General features: G+C 45.9%; 1 protein-coding gene and 1 non-coding gene across 2 annotated transcripts in view; one reads left to right on the forward strand and one right to left on the reverse strand.

Moving 5' to 3' along the window:
* The window catches only part of CCDC61 (coiled-coil domain containing 61), a 42,496-nt gene that overhangs the window by 27,298 nt on the left and 778 nt on the right, over nucleotides 1–14,420 (forward strand). The window contains exons 15-16 of the mRNA XM_057314501.1: nucleotides 8,021–8,268; nucleotides 9,671–9,793. The gene's annotated coding sequence lies outside the window, so the exon portion shown is untranslated. The remainder of the gene's footprint in view (nucleotides 1–8,020; nucleotides 8,269–9,670; nucleotides 9,794–14,420) is intronic.
* Nucleotides 14,295–14,396, reverse strand: LOC113243658 (U6 spliceosomal RNA). Its single transcript, XR_003312196.1, has one exon. It is a non-coding gene; the product is annotated as a U6 spliceosomal RNA (small nuclear RNA).

Genomic DNA, 14,420 nt, shown 5'->3' on the forward strand with positions numbered 1-14,420 from the left:
TCCTGTCGGGGCAGAAGGTTCTCCTGGGGCCTCTGCCCTGCCCAAGCCCTCTTTCCCACTCCTTCTTAGAGCAGTTGGTGAGTCCCCAGCTGGCTGACTCCCTCCTTTGCTGTGTCTCCTTTCCTTCCCCATTTAGTGGATTAAAAAAAAAATTACAAAAGTAATTTGTGCTGCCTGTAACCCGTCGAAGTGATACAAAATGTTAATCCCCCTGTGTCCCACTCCCCTCCAGCTCTGTCTGCTGGAGCTCACTACTAGTGTGGTATGATTTCCTCCACCGTGTTGTCCGTGCTCTGGAGATCATGCTTACATCTGTGATCTGGAACGCACACCAGGCATTGCCAAGCACTTTTCATGGATTCCCTCAGCACATGCTTCCAACAGGTCTGTGAGATAGATACTATTATTAACCCCTTTTATAGTCAAGAAAACTGAGGCCCAGAGAGGTTATCACATATGGGGAGAAGATGGGGCTGCTGGAGTTTAGCCACAGGCTTCTGGGACCCCAGAGATGGAGTTCTAAACCACAGTCCACTTCCTACAAACGTATGTAAGACCGTATATGTATTTTTAAATTTTTTAAGTAATTATTTTATTATCTTTTTCAAGGTTTTTTATTTTTAAAGAACCTCTCCACCCAATGTGGGGCTCGAACTCACAACCCTGAGATCAAGAGCTCAAGAGTCGCTTGCTCTACTGACTGAGCCAGCCAGGCGCCCCTATATGTATTTTTTTTTTTTTAAAGATTTTATTTATTTATTTGACAGAGATAGAGACAGCCAGTGAGAGAGGGAACACAAGCAAGGGGAGTGGGAGAGGAAGAAGCAGACTCCCAGTGGAGGAGCCTGATGCGGGGCTTGAACCCATAACACCGGGATCACGCCCTGAGCCGAAGGCAGACGCTTAACCACTGTGCCACCCAGGCGCCCCACTATATATATATTTTTTAATTACAAAATTAAGTCATGCACATCAGTTTGCCTTTTGTTACCTCCTATCCCGTGTGCCTCTGTCTGGGTGAACATAGCTAATGAGAATCGAATCTTCATAATAGTCGCATGGTATTTCATGGTATAGACTTACCATCTTGATAGGATCTTTGCTTTTTTTTGAAGCTTTGCAGCTCTTCACCCCACCCCCCACCCCCGCTGCACAAAATATCAGACATCCAGCCATACATACTGGACAATTCGTAACTGATAAATATAGACTTCCTAGGTCAAAGACTACATATTTAATAGTTATTCCCAGATTGTTTTCCCCCCGAAGGCTGTTAGCAATTCATATTTCTACCAGGAAAGTATTGGAGCCCCCATGCACCCCAGAAGTGGGCGCTATCACTTCTTAAATTTATGGGTGTAAAGCAGCATCTCTGTAACTTTAACTGGCATTTTTATGACCACCCGGGAGATTTTTTCCCCCTATGCTTTCTGCCCACTTGGATTTGTCTTCTGTCAATTGCCTGTCATCTCCATTGTCCGTTTTTGAAATAAATTGGGCTGCGGGCACTTGGCTGGCTCGGTCAGTGGAGCACATACTTCTTGATCTTAGGGTTGTGAGTTCAAGCCCCACGTTGGGTGTAGAGATTCCTTGAGAAAAAAAAATCTTAAAAAGATAAAATAAATTGGGTTGTTAACCTTTTCGTTATCAATTTGCAAAATGAAGAAAAGAATTCCATAACTGGGATTGTTGAGTCGTTGGGTATGTACATTTTGTGTCTCTGTTCTTTTCGAGAGCATTAAGGAATAGCATACATTCAAACATGTACAAATGTACTTTTTAAATAGAGTTCATAGAGTTAATAGAATTAATAGAGTGAAGAACTGTGTTAATGTTCACAACACGAATACACTGTGTATCCAGCACCCGGATCAGGAAATAGAGCTATATTAAAAATTTTAATCGATATTGCCAAATACCATCCTAAAAAAGTTTTAGTATTTCTTTTCCCCAGTAATGGGATCAGTTTTAAAATGCTTTACCAGTCCAAGGAATGGTGTCTCATTATTGTTTTATTTGCATTTCTTCAAACATCAGAGAGGTGGTTATCTCTTTATATATTTATGGCTGTTTGCATTGATCTTTTGTGAACTGTCTGCTCATCCTTTGAATCTCTCAATTTTCCTGTTGGGTCACCGTGTATGGGAATATTAACACTGTCTGTCAAATGTGCTGCAAACCTTTTCCTCCAGTTTATTAAAAAAAAAAAAATCTATTTCTTTCTTTTATGGTTTCTGTGTTTCCTGTCCTGCCTTAAGAAGATCCTAACATGCCAAGATTGTAAAACTTTTTCTATTTAAAAAATTATTGTTTCTTGTGGTTTTGTTTTTAAGACTTTTACCTCGGCTAGAATTTATAGTTGCATGTGGTGTGAGGTAGGGGTTTAATTTTGTTTCCAAATGACTAGCCATTTGTCTTTGTACTCTTTATTAAATAGTTAGGCCTGGTTTTAAATTTCAGCCCTGCCACTCATTAGCGGGATGACCTTGGGCAATTAGGCAGCATTTCACATAGTTGACCACATCCCTCTTGAAATGTGCACTTTCCTCAGCCTCTGTGTCATAAGACTGTTTTGATTTTCCTTCTGCCTCTCTAGCCGGTCTTTTTCTCTCTCTCTTTTTTTTTTTTTTAAGATTTTATTTATTTATTTGACAGAGAGACAGCCAGCGAGAGAGGGAACACAAGCAGGGGGCGTGGTAGAGAAGAAGCAGGCTCCCAACAGAGCAGAGCCCGATGCAGGGCTCGATCCCAAGACCCCGGGATCACGCCCTGAGCCGAAGGCAGATGCTTAACGACTGAGCCACCCAGGCGCCCCTTTTTCTCTCCTTTTTGACTCATTCTTCCTTCCTTGACCATCATACTATACTGGTTCTGCTAGGTGATTTCATCCAGGTCATGGCTTCAGCCTGGAGCTTTCAGATGAATTCTGCATCTGTGTATCCACCTGCCTGCTTGATATTGCAACTTGGATGTCCCACAGGGACCTCAAATGCAAGATTCCCAAAATGGTTTATGATTTGCTCCTCCATAATCAGCCCTCTTCCAGGAGTCCCTGTCTAAAGGAATGCAATGGTTGTCTTCCAGTTACAAAAGCCATGCATGAGAGCACCACCCTTGACCAAATTCTACTCTGTCTCCTCTTGTTTCCAGCACCCAAAAGAACACCCAGCACATAGCAGGTGCTCAATCAATCCTGAATGACTGATAAATATCCAGTTCACCTCCAAGTCCTGTTGCTGTTATCTCCTAAATATCTTATGAATTAGACTGCTCCTGTCTATCGCCACTCTCCCCACTTCGGTCACCATCTTCTTGCACCTGGATTTTGCTCCCACCTCCTCGGTGACTTCCCAGCATGCATCTTGGCTACTGTGAGGCCAAAGCTCAGATCTGATCAGGTCACCCTTGAAAGCGAGTCACAGTTTTCTGTGGCTTCTCCTGACTCTTAGGAAGAGTCCCAAGCACCTCACCATGGCCTGCCATCAACCTAGCCTCACTTGGCTCACTCCTGAGACCCTCTTCCTGAGTCACTTAGCTTCCCTACCCTTTCTGCTGTCCTTGAGGATACTTTGATACCCTGTCCCCAGGGGACTCTCTTCACAATATGTACAAGTTTTAAATAGAGGAACCTTAAGAAATTCAGGAACTTTGTACCTTACCTTTAAGATTACAAAACACTCAGCTCGCCCTTTGTAAAAAGACAGGGATATTTACACCTCAGATTGCTTGCCGATACTAAGAATATAATCATTAGCCAGGTGGTGTGAAGTCTTCCCTTGTCAGAATTTTATTTATTCTGTATTTCCTCATCCTAAAACTGCGACGTACCCTTGTGAGCATTTACAAGAGCTTCAATGGGTAATTGTTATATTACCCTTTAATTCTGGGATCGTATTACAAGTGTATTTTTCTAAATAGGAAATTAGATCTACTCTCTGTGCATTTCAGGAAGTTGAATTTTTAAATATTCATCAATTGCCTTTCTTTGATCTCGTTATAATTAATTCAGCCATTATAAAAACGCCTCAGATTCTCTTCCAGTTAGCAAAAACACCGGTTTTCTTTGTCGTATCAACAATGCAAGAAGTTGAATTAAATGCCGAATATGGCAAAGACAAAGTCGAAGCACAATGCAGAATCTTCATTTTTTTCCTTTGGTATTCCCAAGCCTGGAATGCTCACCCCCCCCCCCCACTTGTCCCATCCTAATTGTCACTCTTCTTTCCGGGTCGCCCCCTCAGAGGTGACGAATTCCCCTAGTTGCTTTCCCCACATCATTTCCTTTCCTTCGTATTTATCGCAAGTGTAGTTATTAACTTACCTGTGCAATTCTTTGATGAATTTCTGTCTCTCCTACTATAGAGTGAAATCTGTAAGTATTGTCCAGACCATGACACTTGAGAGAAAGGGGGAGCTATTTTGCTGGGTCAGGAGGCATACATGGACTGTCCCAAACAATTCAGGATGTAGCATCACTCCACTTAAAAATAAGGAAGGGGCTATCATTCCCCCCCCCCCCGGCATACCATTATATCCCTAATTCCTTGTACATAGCTGGTGATGGATACGTGTGAAGATCACATTCTAAGCCACCCTCAGTTTCCCCACCTGTGAAATGTAACTAAGGACAGTTCTGCCCTCACAGGGCTGTTGTAAGCATCACGGCTGCCCCTCAGATACACGTTCCCAGACAAAAGTACAGATAGACGCCCGGGGTGCCTGGGTGGTTCAGTAGGTTAAGCGTCTGCCTTTGGCTCAAGTCATGATCCCCGGGTCCTGGGATCGAGTCCTGCATCAAGTCCTGCATTGGGGTCCCTGCTCTGTGGGGAGTCTGCTTCTCCCTCTCCCTCTGCCCCTTCCCCCCACTTGTGCTCTCTCTCTTTCTCGCTCAAATAAATAAAATCTTTAAAAAAAAAAAAGTATAGATAGAGGCCTACATACTCTATTGCTACACATTGAAAAGTTACACATTCAGCTAACGGCTGCTAGGCAAAATACGATCTTGCATCTTCACAAAAACACCGTCAAAAAGACAACATAGAAGGATATGTGCAAAGCAACAGTCCACACCAAATGACTGTGCACTTTCAAAATGGATTTTTTAAAATTTCCTGCCAGAGACCATGGTTCACTCTGGGCCATTGGAGGGGAGGTGGGGAGGAGAGGGAAGGGGACAGCTTTCTCCCACATTTGTTGAAGCTCTCAGTAAGTCGGGAATAAGTCATGTGATTAATACTTTTTTGTTGTCTCTCTTTTTTAACAAATTTTATTTTATTTATTTTTAAGATTTTATTTATTTAGTTGCCAGAGAGAGAGCACAGGAGAGAGAGAGCAAGAGCCCTGGAGTACAAGCAGGGGGAGCAGCAGGCAGGGGGGGAAGCAGGCTCCCTGCTACCTGGTGCTGGTGTCGGGAATTCAGCAGTAAATAAAACAGAAGTTCCTTTACTCTCTTTCTAGTGGCGAAGACACACAGTAAACAGAGAAACTAATAACTGTTTGTAATAACTCCAGATATACTATATTTCACGTGGGTGGCGCGGCTAGCATTAGGCCTGGCAGGTAACAGGCCCCCAAGGAGCATCTTCCTCGGCTCTGACCTTGGGCTTGGTTTCGGCGCTGGGGAAAAGGCGCGGCATTCTTCTCCGCGGTTCCCTCCTTTCACCGCCAGAGGGCGCGCTGTCCACATCTGTTCCCACCCTCCTTGCCATGCTTTTCCCCAATCTTAATAGTAACGGGACGTACTCTTAGCCTCGAAACGGTCTTGTTCTGTGATTTTCCTGGGGGCCTGCCTGTCCCAGGGAGTGGTTTGCTCTTAATAACAGCAATGGAAACCATACCATGAAGAACAAAGAGTTACTGAGTTTTATGGTGATCACACAGCATCTATAGGCGCAATCAGCCAAGGTGCAGAGAGAGAGAGAGAGAGCGGGCTGTTGTGTCAGAGGGACCAGCCTGAGTAGAGGTATGGAGAAGAGAAGCTGCGGGGTAATGTTCTGGAGTTATAAGAAGGTTGCTGTTGCTGGGGTGGAAAGGCCCAGAGTGTGTGGGGAGCCAGCTTAGCAGAACCAGACTCTCCTGGGACTTGTCTGGCTTGCTGGATTCCTGCTGTGAGCACTGGGGAGCCACGGAAGAGCATGTAAGGAGTGATTTTAATTTTTTAGAAAAATGTTTTATTTTTAAGTAATCTCCACAATCACTGTGGGGCTTGAACTCACAACCCTGAGATCGAGAGCCTCAAGCTCTGCTCCACCATCTGAGCCAGCCAGGCAACCCTGAAGGGTAAGGTAGCATTTCCTCCCAGATAAAGAGAAGGCTTGCTTAGTGCTCCTATAAAAGTGGTGGATTCCTAAAGCTCAGTGTTTTTCAGTTGTGATATAACCCCAGGCATCTGACTCGCTCTGCATGCCCCACGGGACTTGCAGGGGTTGGGTGGGGGGAGATGAATCAACACAGATATGCTAATACTCTTCCTTTTGATATGCTCTGAATACCAAAGTCCTTTGTCTCTGACCCAGGTGTTTTGTGCCTTCTGCCAACTTTTATGAAACAATTACAGAATAATTTGGGTTTTTTTTTAAGATTTTATTTATTTGTTTGTCAGAGAGAGAGACAGAGAGACAGAGAGAGCAGAAGCAGAGGGCGTGGCAGGCAGAGGGAGAAGCAGGCTGAGCAGGGGAGATCCCAGGACTCTGGGATCATGACTTGAGCCAAAGGCAGACGCTTCACTGACTGAGCCATCCAGGCATCCCCAGAATAATTTGTTGGCTTGTAAAGGAGAGTAAAATCCCAAACCCCAACAGTTCTATTGGTGGATTCAAACATTCAAAGAGTAAAGAACAGTTTCATACAAACTCTTTCTGAAAATAGAGGTAAGGAGTACTTCCTAACTTGTTTCTTGAGACCAGTGTAATCCAGATACCAAAGCCAGAAAGAAAGATACTCCAGAAAAAGAATGACAGACCAATATCCCTCATGAAAATGGATGCAGTGGGACACCTGGGTGGCTCAGTCGGTTGAGTGTCTGCCTTGGGCTCAGGTCATGATCCCAGAGTCCTGGGATCGAGCCCTGCATCGTGGGCTCCTTGCTCAGCGGAGAGCCTGCTTTTCTCTCTCCCTCCTGCCCGCCTTGCTCTCTCTCTCTGACAAATAAATAAATAAATAAAATTTAAAAAAAAAAAGAAAGAAAGAACATGGATGCAAAAATCCTTTAACAAAGTACGAACAGACAGAATCCAACAAATGCATACCAAGATCCAATGAGGTTTGCTCCAGCCGCTCTGGGTGTGCTTAACATTCAAAACCCAGTCAGTGAAGCATGAGTGTTCCCGTCGCGTCTGCAGCAGCCCGTAGCAGCATGGAGCCGAAGGGTGGGCTGTGATTTCCACCATGGCCATCAGAGATTCGGTGGCTTAAAGTTTATAGCTGCCTCGAGACAGGATTCTTGTTCCTAAGGAGATCGATATTGCAGATCTGGCAGAGGATGGAAATTCCGTGGCCGTCAAATCATTTTGCAACTAGAGTTGATTATTCATTAGCTCCTAAGCAGATGGATGGTGAAGAGTGGGCGGCTTGAGAGGGAGAGGAACCCACAGGGGTAAAGACGGAGGCAGAGGTGGGAATGTGGCCACAGCACAAAATATTCTGGAACCACTGGGGCCCAAATGTTTTAAGGACGATACAGCGATTATAAGGAGAACTCAGAAAATCATTATTATGAAGAGTGTGTCATGTAAGTGCTTGGCTGGCTCAGTCGGTAGAGCGTGTGACCCTTGATCTCAGGGCTGTGAGTTTGAGCCCCACGTTGGGTGTAGAGATTACTTTTTTAAAAAGAAGGAGGAGAAGAAGGAGGAGGAGAAAGGAGGAGAAGGAGGAGGTGGAGGAAAAGGAGGAGGGGGAGGAGGGGAGAGGAGGGGGGAAGTGGGGGGAGGAGGGGGAAGGGAATGAGCCATTAGGTGTAGGCCTCCCGGTTGGTGTCTCTGGTTGATTGGTAGCTCCACAGGATTCGTCTTTTTCCCACCAGTTTCCTGAATTAGGTGACCGAGACGCCTAGCAAGAAAATAGCAGGGCGTGGCAAGAGACGGCCAGCAGACGTTGAGGCAGCAGAAGAGAGCAAATGGAGGAAAGAGAGCAACAGAACAACAAAGAACACGGAAAAGGAAGCACAGCAGCCAAAGAAGAAGGAACAAGCCAGAATGAACGTGAAACTTCCGTCACACACATTCTTCAAATGTCAAAGTGCCAGATCTGAGCCTCACATCCCTGGCATGTGTATGTATTTAAGAGTATTTTCAGAATACAAAACTTGATTTAAAAAAATATATTTTTTTAATTTTTAAGTCATCTCTGCGTCCAACATGGGGCTTGAACTCACGACCTGAGACCAAGAGCCGCAGGCTCCCCTGACTGAGCTGAACCAGCCAGGCTCCCCCAAAATTTGATTTTTGATGCATTCAGCATGCCACCCAGCACACCAGGATTCTCCCAAAGTACCTGGGACTCAGCGGTTGAGACTCAAAAGAACAAAAAAGACTTACGAGACAACATTTTCTTCAACACACTGCAAATATGAGACAATTGTTCATGGGAGAAAAATTATTATAAATGGAGTGTGCCAGGACCTCTTCAAGCTAGCACTTCTAGCAAATAAAGGGGTAGAGATGATCTTGTGATGGAAGAGAACACGGCAGTCTCTTCTGCTTTCCTTCAATGTGCAGAACGATAAAATACACTCTTGAATGTTTCCATGATTTCCTGACCTCAATTAGCCAAACTTCCGGACTTGAAACTTCCTTACTTTTATTGTCGGAAGCTGGCATTGGCATGTATTTCCTCTAATTTGAACTGATATCGTTGCTGTTTGATAGGACACTAAGGAATTTGATGATTTGGTTTCTAAGAAAATAACATTAAGTGCAAATGACTTTAGTTATCATAAAAAAAAAAAAAACCCGATCAGTATAGTTTGCCATGGCAACAAGGTAAAGAAGAACGTTGTATGATAGTCTCAATAGTCACAGAAAGGCACTTGACAAAGTTCATTATATATTAAAAAAAAAAATCAGGGATGCCTCAGTCGGTTAAGCGTCTGCCTTTTTTTTTTTTTTAAGATTTTATTTATTTATTTGACACACAGAGAGAGAGACAGCAAGGGAGGGAACACAGGCAGGGGGAGTGGGAGAGGAAGAAGCAGGCTCATAGCGGAGGAGCCTGATGTGGGGCTCGATCCCATAACGCCAGGATCACACCCTGAGCCGAAGACAGACGCTTAACCGCTGTGCCACCCGGGCGCCCCAAGCGTCTGCCTTTTGCTCAGGTCATGATCTCAGGGTCCTGGAATCTAGCTCCGCATTGTTCTCCTTGCTCAGCGGGGAATCTGCTTCTCTCTCTCTCTCTCCCTCTGCCCCCCCCCCCCCAGCCTTGGTTCTCCCTCACTCACTCTCTCAAATAAATAAATAAAATCTTTTTAAAAAATCAGCAGAGAACAAAGGAAAATTCCTCAAGTGGTGAGTGCTTGTGGTTAGGGTACCAAAAATTATGGAACATGAACCCTTCCTCCCCTCCAAAAAGCCCAAAAAACAAAACCCAAGGAAAACTCTATTCAAATGATCCTATCCAAACTCTCATCTTCAGGAAGTGTTTAATAAATCTTTTTTTTTTTTTTTTAACATAGTCTCCATGCCCAGCATGGAGCCCAACACTGAGCTTGAACTCCCAACCCTGAGATCAAGACCTGAACTGAAATCAAGAGCTGGTCCCTTCACCAACTGAGCCATCCAGGCGCCCTTCCAGGAAGGTAATTTTATTTTATTTTTTGAAGATTTTATTTATTTATTTGACAGAGATAGAGACAGCCAGCGAGAGAGGGAACACAAGCAGGGGGAGTGGGAGAGGAAGGAGCAGGCTCCCAGCGGAGGAGCCTGATGTGGGGCTCGATCCCAGGACTCCGGGATCACGCCCTGAGCCGAAGGCAGATGCTTAACGACTGAGCCACCCAGGCGCCCCAGGAAGGTAATTTTAAAAGTCATTTTTCCTTATAGTTGAAGATACAGTGATGAAACACATAATATTTTGCATTATATATAAATTACAAAGCCCCGTTTGGTTTCTTGGACAACTCCAGAAGTTACAGGAAATGTCAGGTGAAACGTCAAAATACCCTTGGATATATTTGCATTTAAATAAATCCACACTACACAGAACTGATTTGTAACGTTAAATATTTTTAGAGAAGTTGTCCCGAGAGAATCATCAGCTCTAGAAGTACTGAAATTTACATTCAGAATGGACTTCCCTGAGATTTGCAGTGCTGTCCCAGGCTGCGTAATACTCACGGGAGCCTCCGACAGTTACATCAGCAGGAAGCTATTCTAAAAATGAAATATTATCACAACCGTGTATGACTTTGCATTTTCATATCAATCAAAAAAGAAGTTGCTCAAATACACATTTTAAGGATGTCATCAATTTGCAGATGAGCAAGCCAGGAAAATCTTATGATCAACCAAACTCTCACCCGAATACAGATTTTTTTTTTTTTTTTTTGGTTACATTAGATAAAATCCTGACACTGTAACCGTGGTGGAGGGGGGCCTTCCCCTCCATCTTGTGCAACAGCATCCTTGAGGGGGAGTTGGGGTTCCTTCTTATGGGCAGGTGAGATGAATAAAAATCTTGGTTCTTCGCTTGGCCTTGGCTGGTGGGGTGGGGGTGGGGCCACGGTTCTTCGGTGATAGTTGCCTGGAGTAGAGCAGTGACTGTCTAAAAGTGTCTCTCTCTCTACGTTGCCCCTTTCCTGGTCCTTTGGCTGGAGAGAGAAAACTTTGGGAAGGCTTTGGTTTTCTCCTTTCATAGGTATTTCTGGGTCGCTGGCTTCTTTAGTTGTATCTCTGGGGTATACGTATGACGCTCAAAGGAAGCCCAGGGGATTTATGATGGTGTCGTGCCTTCTTCTCTCCACCTTTCAGAGTCTTTTTGTGTTTGCTTTCTATATAATGTCTGGGCCTTTTAGCTTTATCTGGCAAGAAGAATAGAGAAAAGTGTGTCTACTCCATTTTTCCTGAAGCAGAAGTTCCTCTTTGATGTTTCCTCAGTAATAAAGTAATTTTAAAGGAAAAAAAAACACCTTTATTTTAGTACTTTAAAAAAGTTTTTATTTAAATTCCAGTTAGCATTCAGTGTCCTATTAGTTTCAGGCGTAGTGACTCAACACTCCTGTGCAACACCCGGTGCTCGTCAGGACAAGTGCACTCCCTCATCCCCGTCACCCATTTCCCTCATCCCCCCGCCCCACCTCCCCTCTGCTAACCAGCAGTTTATTCTCTATAGGTAACAGTCTGTTTCTTGGTTTGCCTCTCTCTCTCTCTTTTTTTTTTTTTGCCCTAGCAAACGTGTATTTTAGTAGAGATTTTAAGGGCATAAAAAGTAATATGTTTTTAAAATGGATTTTATTTATTATTTGACACAGAGAGAGAGAGAGAGCACAAGCAGGGGGAGCAGCAGAGGGAGAGGGAAAAGCAGGCTCCCTGCTGAGCAGGGAGCCCGACATGGGGCTCCATCCCGGGACCCTGGGATCATGACCCGAGCTGAAGGCAGACATCTAACCGACTGAGCCACCCAGGTGTCCTGACAGCCTGGTTCTGAAAGCCCAAGGACTCAAGGCAGCAATGCTGGAAGCAAGGCCAGAAGGGGCAGCTGGGGCCACAGAGGCGGGTCTTGTTCAAGGGCAGGATGGTCCCCTCATCATAGCACTGCTGCAAGGGGTTGTAGATCTGGTCTCACATGTGGGTGGGGGCTGGCACAGCCAGGGTCCTGTGTCTGGGGGAGTCACTGCAGAACGGGCTCCAAGGACCAGACTCGGACCTCTGGAGCCCCCACCTCCATCCATGGTACCATCTCCGCCCTCCACACTACACCTGCTCTCACCTGTGATTCCTTCTGAGCCTGAGCTCAGGAGTTCAGAACGGAAGGCAGCGGCTGAGAAGCAGAGGGGCATGAGAATGATGGAGAGAGTGTAAGCATCCGGTCAGCACCGGGGTACACAAGATGACGTCACTGAGCAGTGTTCACTGTGGGCAGCAGCTCAGCGTGGATGTCAGCACGGACTCGGGGTGACAGGGAAGGCTCCGGGAAGGGCTGGGTCTAATAGTTGCAGGTCAGGGGAGGGACTGAGGTGCAGTCAGATGTCACCTGGGGATGATTACCAAGTAGGAAGCCAAGAATTGAGCAGGCGAGAGAGCATTACGTTTGCGGTTCAGAGGTACATTGGGGATGTGACGAGACAGAAGCTTGGGGCCGGAGTGCCCCATGGATCCTCACCAAAGATCCTGGGCGCCATGGTTCTCGATTCTCGGCTCCAGAGCAGTTGAGGGCAGAGCAGCCTCAGAGCTGGGGCTGGGACTTTATACTAGGACTTTTTTTTTTTTTTTTTTTTTTTAAGATTTTATTTATTTATTTGACAGAGATAGAGACAGCCAGCGAGAGAGGGAACACAAGCAGGGGGAATGGGAGAGGAAGAAGCAGGCTCATAGCGGAGGAGCCTGATGTGGGGCTCGATCCCAGAACGCCGGGATCACGCCCCGAGCCGAAGGCAGACGCTCAACCGCTGTGCCACCCAGGCGCCCCCCTATACTAGGACTTTTGATAGACACTCTTACCCCTAGGGAACCTCCAGGACTCACATTACAACAGAGGAGGCTGCTGCTAAAAGGGGAGGAGCATGCCTCCCCCCGCCCCAATAAATAAATAAAATCTTTGAAAGGGGAGGGACATGAAGACTCAGGGTTCTGTGTAAGACAAAAACCCATCAACAAATCTAGTGAAATGTCACTAAACTAGCTCTGACTGGCCGCCACCTTCCCAGATCGCTCCAAACCTCAGGGTCAGTGTGACTGTAGACACTCTCCAAGTGGTGACTCTTGCAAATGCCTTTCTCTGAAGGCTGCCAGGGGAAACCCAGTAGGAAATGATTGCTTGTCAAGTCACCCGCCAGATGCCCCCTTTTTCTAGACTTCCCATACTGTCCTGCCCTGGAGGTTTCGAGGGGTCCCTGTACTCCCTCCCCGCCGTCACTGCGAGGCACCTCCAGACCCATCCCGTGTGTCTTCAGACTCATTGGCGGGAAATGATGGAGTTGCAGAACGACCTAGAAGAGCAGGGGCTGCAGAAACTCCGCTGTAGAGAACCAGAAAGGAATAGGGAGCTGGGGGATAGACTTTTGAAATTCATGAAACAGAGGGCAAGGCAGCAGATTATAGAGTGCTTTGCCCAAAGGAACACTCCACCCACGCTTCTTCCTAGGATTTTATTGTCACCATTAGCGTTATTTGTGTGAGGAGATAATACGTGGGATATTATTGGGTGCGCCCCTCTGTTTCCTGGTGGCTTCCTCCCCACGGCACAAGGGAAAGATTGGGAAGGTGAAAGAGAGAGAAAGCAGAGGGTCCGCGTCCTTGTAAAAGTGCATTGTTGGTGGGAGGGACTCCTCTCTCTCCTCTCTAAGTACCCGAGCAATGTTGGGCAGGAGTGGTTTTGTTCCTCAAATCCAAGTTTGGCTGCCTTTCCCAGGAAAGGTCAATACTCAAGAGATGAGTTTTGATTGGGAAGGAAGAGGAGCTTAATTCAGGAGGCCGACCCCCTGGGGGGAAGGTGGGCTCTTGTCCAAAGGCCAACTCTGAGGTTTCTGCCTGGCCCAGAGATTTTTAAAGGGGTTTCATCAGTTAAGGGAGCACAGGGGTCTGTGACATTTCTGTCTTAGGTGCAGACAAGCATGATGCCAGCTAATGAGTTATCTCCGTGCTCCGAGGTTGTGCAAGAAATTTTAGTTCCTTGGTGCCCAGGGTTTGGGCGAGTTGCCCAAGATGGTCTGATTTCTCCATACCCAGGTGTTGTGCAAGAGTATTCTGTTCTTTCTGCAAAGGAGGGCAAGGTTTACAGATGGGCAAAGGGAGGTCGGTTAAGTTAAGGGTGTGACCATAAATAGAAACATTTTGCTAAAAGAGTTTTGGGGCAGGTCAGAAAGCCCAGGAGGCTTCAAGCAGACATGCTGGCCTGTGTGGCCTGGGAAAGTTCTGGTCCCTTGTTGCCCAAGGCCAGTGGTCTGTAAATCTCAAAGAAAGCAAATTAATTCTCCAGATCAAGGGTCTTAAGTCAGCAGAGTGAGTTACCTTGAAGCAAGTTAACCCTTAAGACATGCTGGAGGGCTGTCATAATCTGAGGATGGGTGCATATCCATGAGCCCTCCTCCCCTAATCTGGCAGGAGTCTGTGTGGGTTGGTGTGTGGTTTTGTTTGTTTGTTTTAAATATGCAACCCTTCACAAATTTGCATGTCATCCTTGTACAGGGAGTGTGCTAATCTCTGTATCGTTCCAATTTTAGTGTATGCTCTGTCCAAGCCAGCACTGTGTGGGTTGGTATTTGCATG

The sequence above is a fragment of the Ursus arctos genome, unplaced genomic scaffold (assembly GCF_023065955.2).
Source record: "Ursus arctos isolate Adak ecotype North America unplaced genomic scaffold, UrsArc2.0 scaffold_19, whole genome shotgun sequence".
Lineage (NCBI taxonomy): Eukaryota > Metazoa > Chordata > Mammalia > Carnivora > Ursidae > Ursus > Ursus arctos.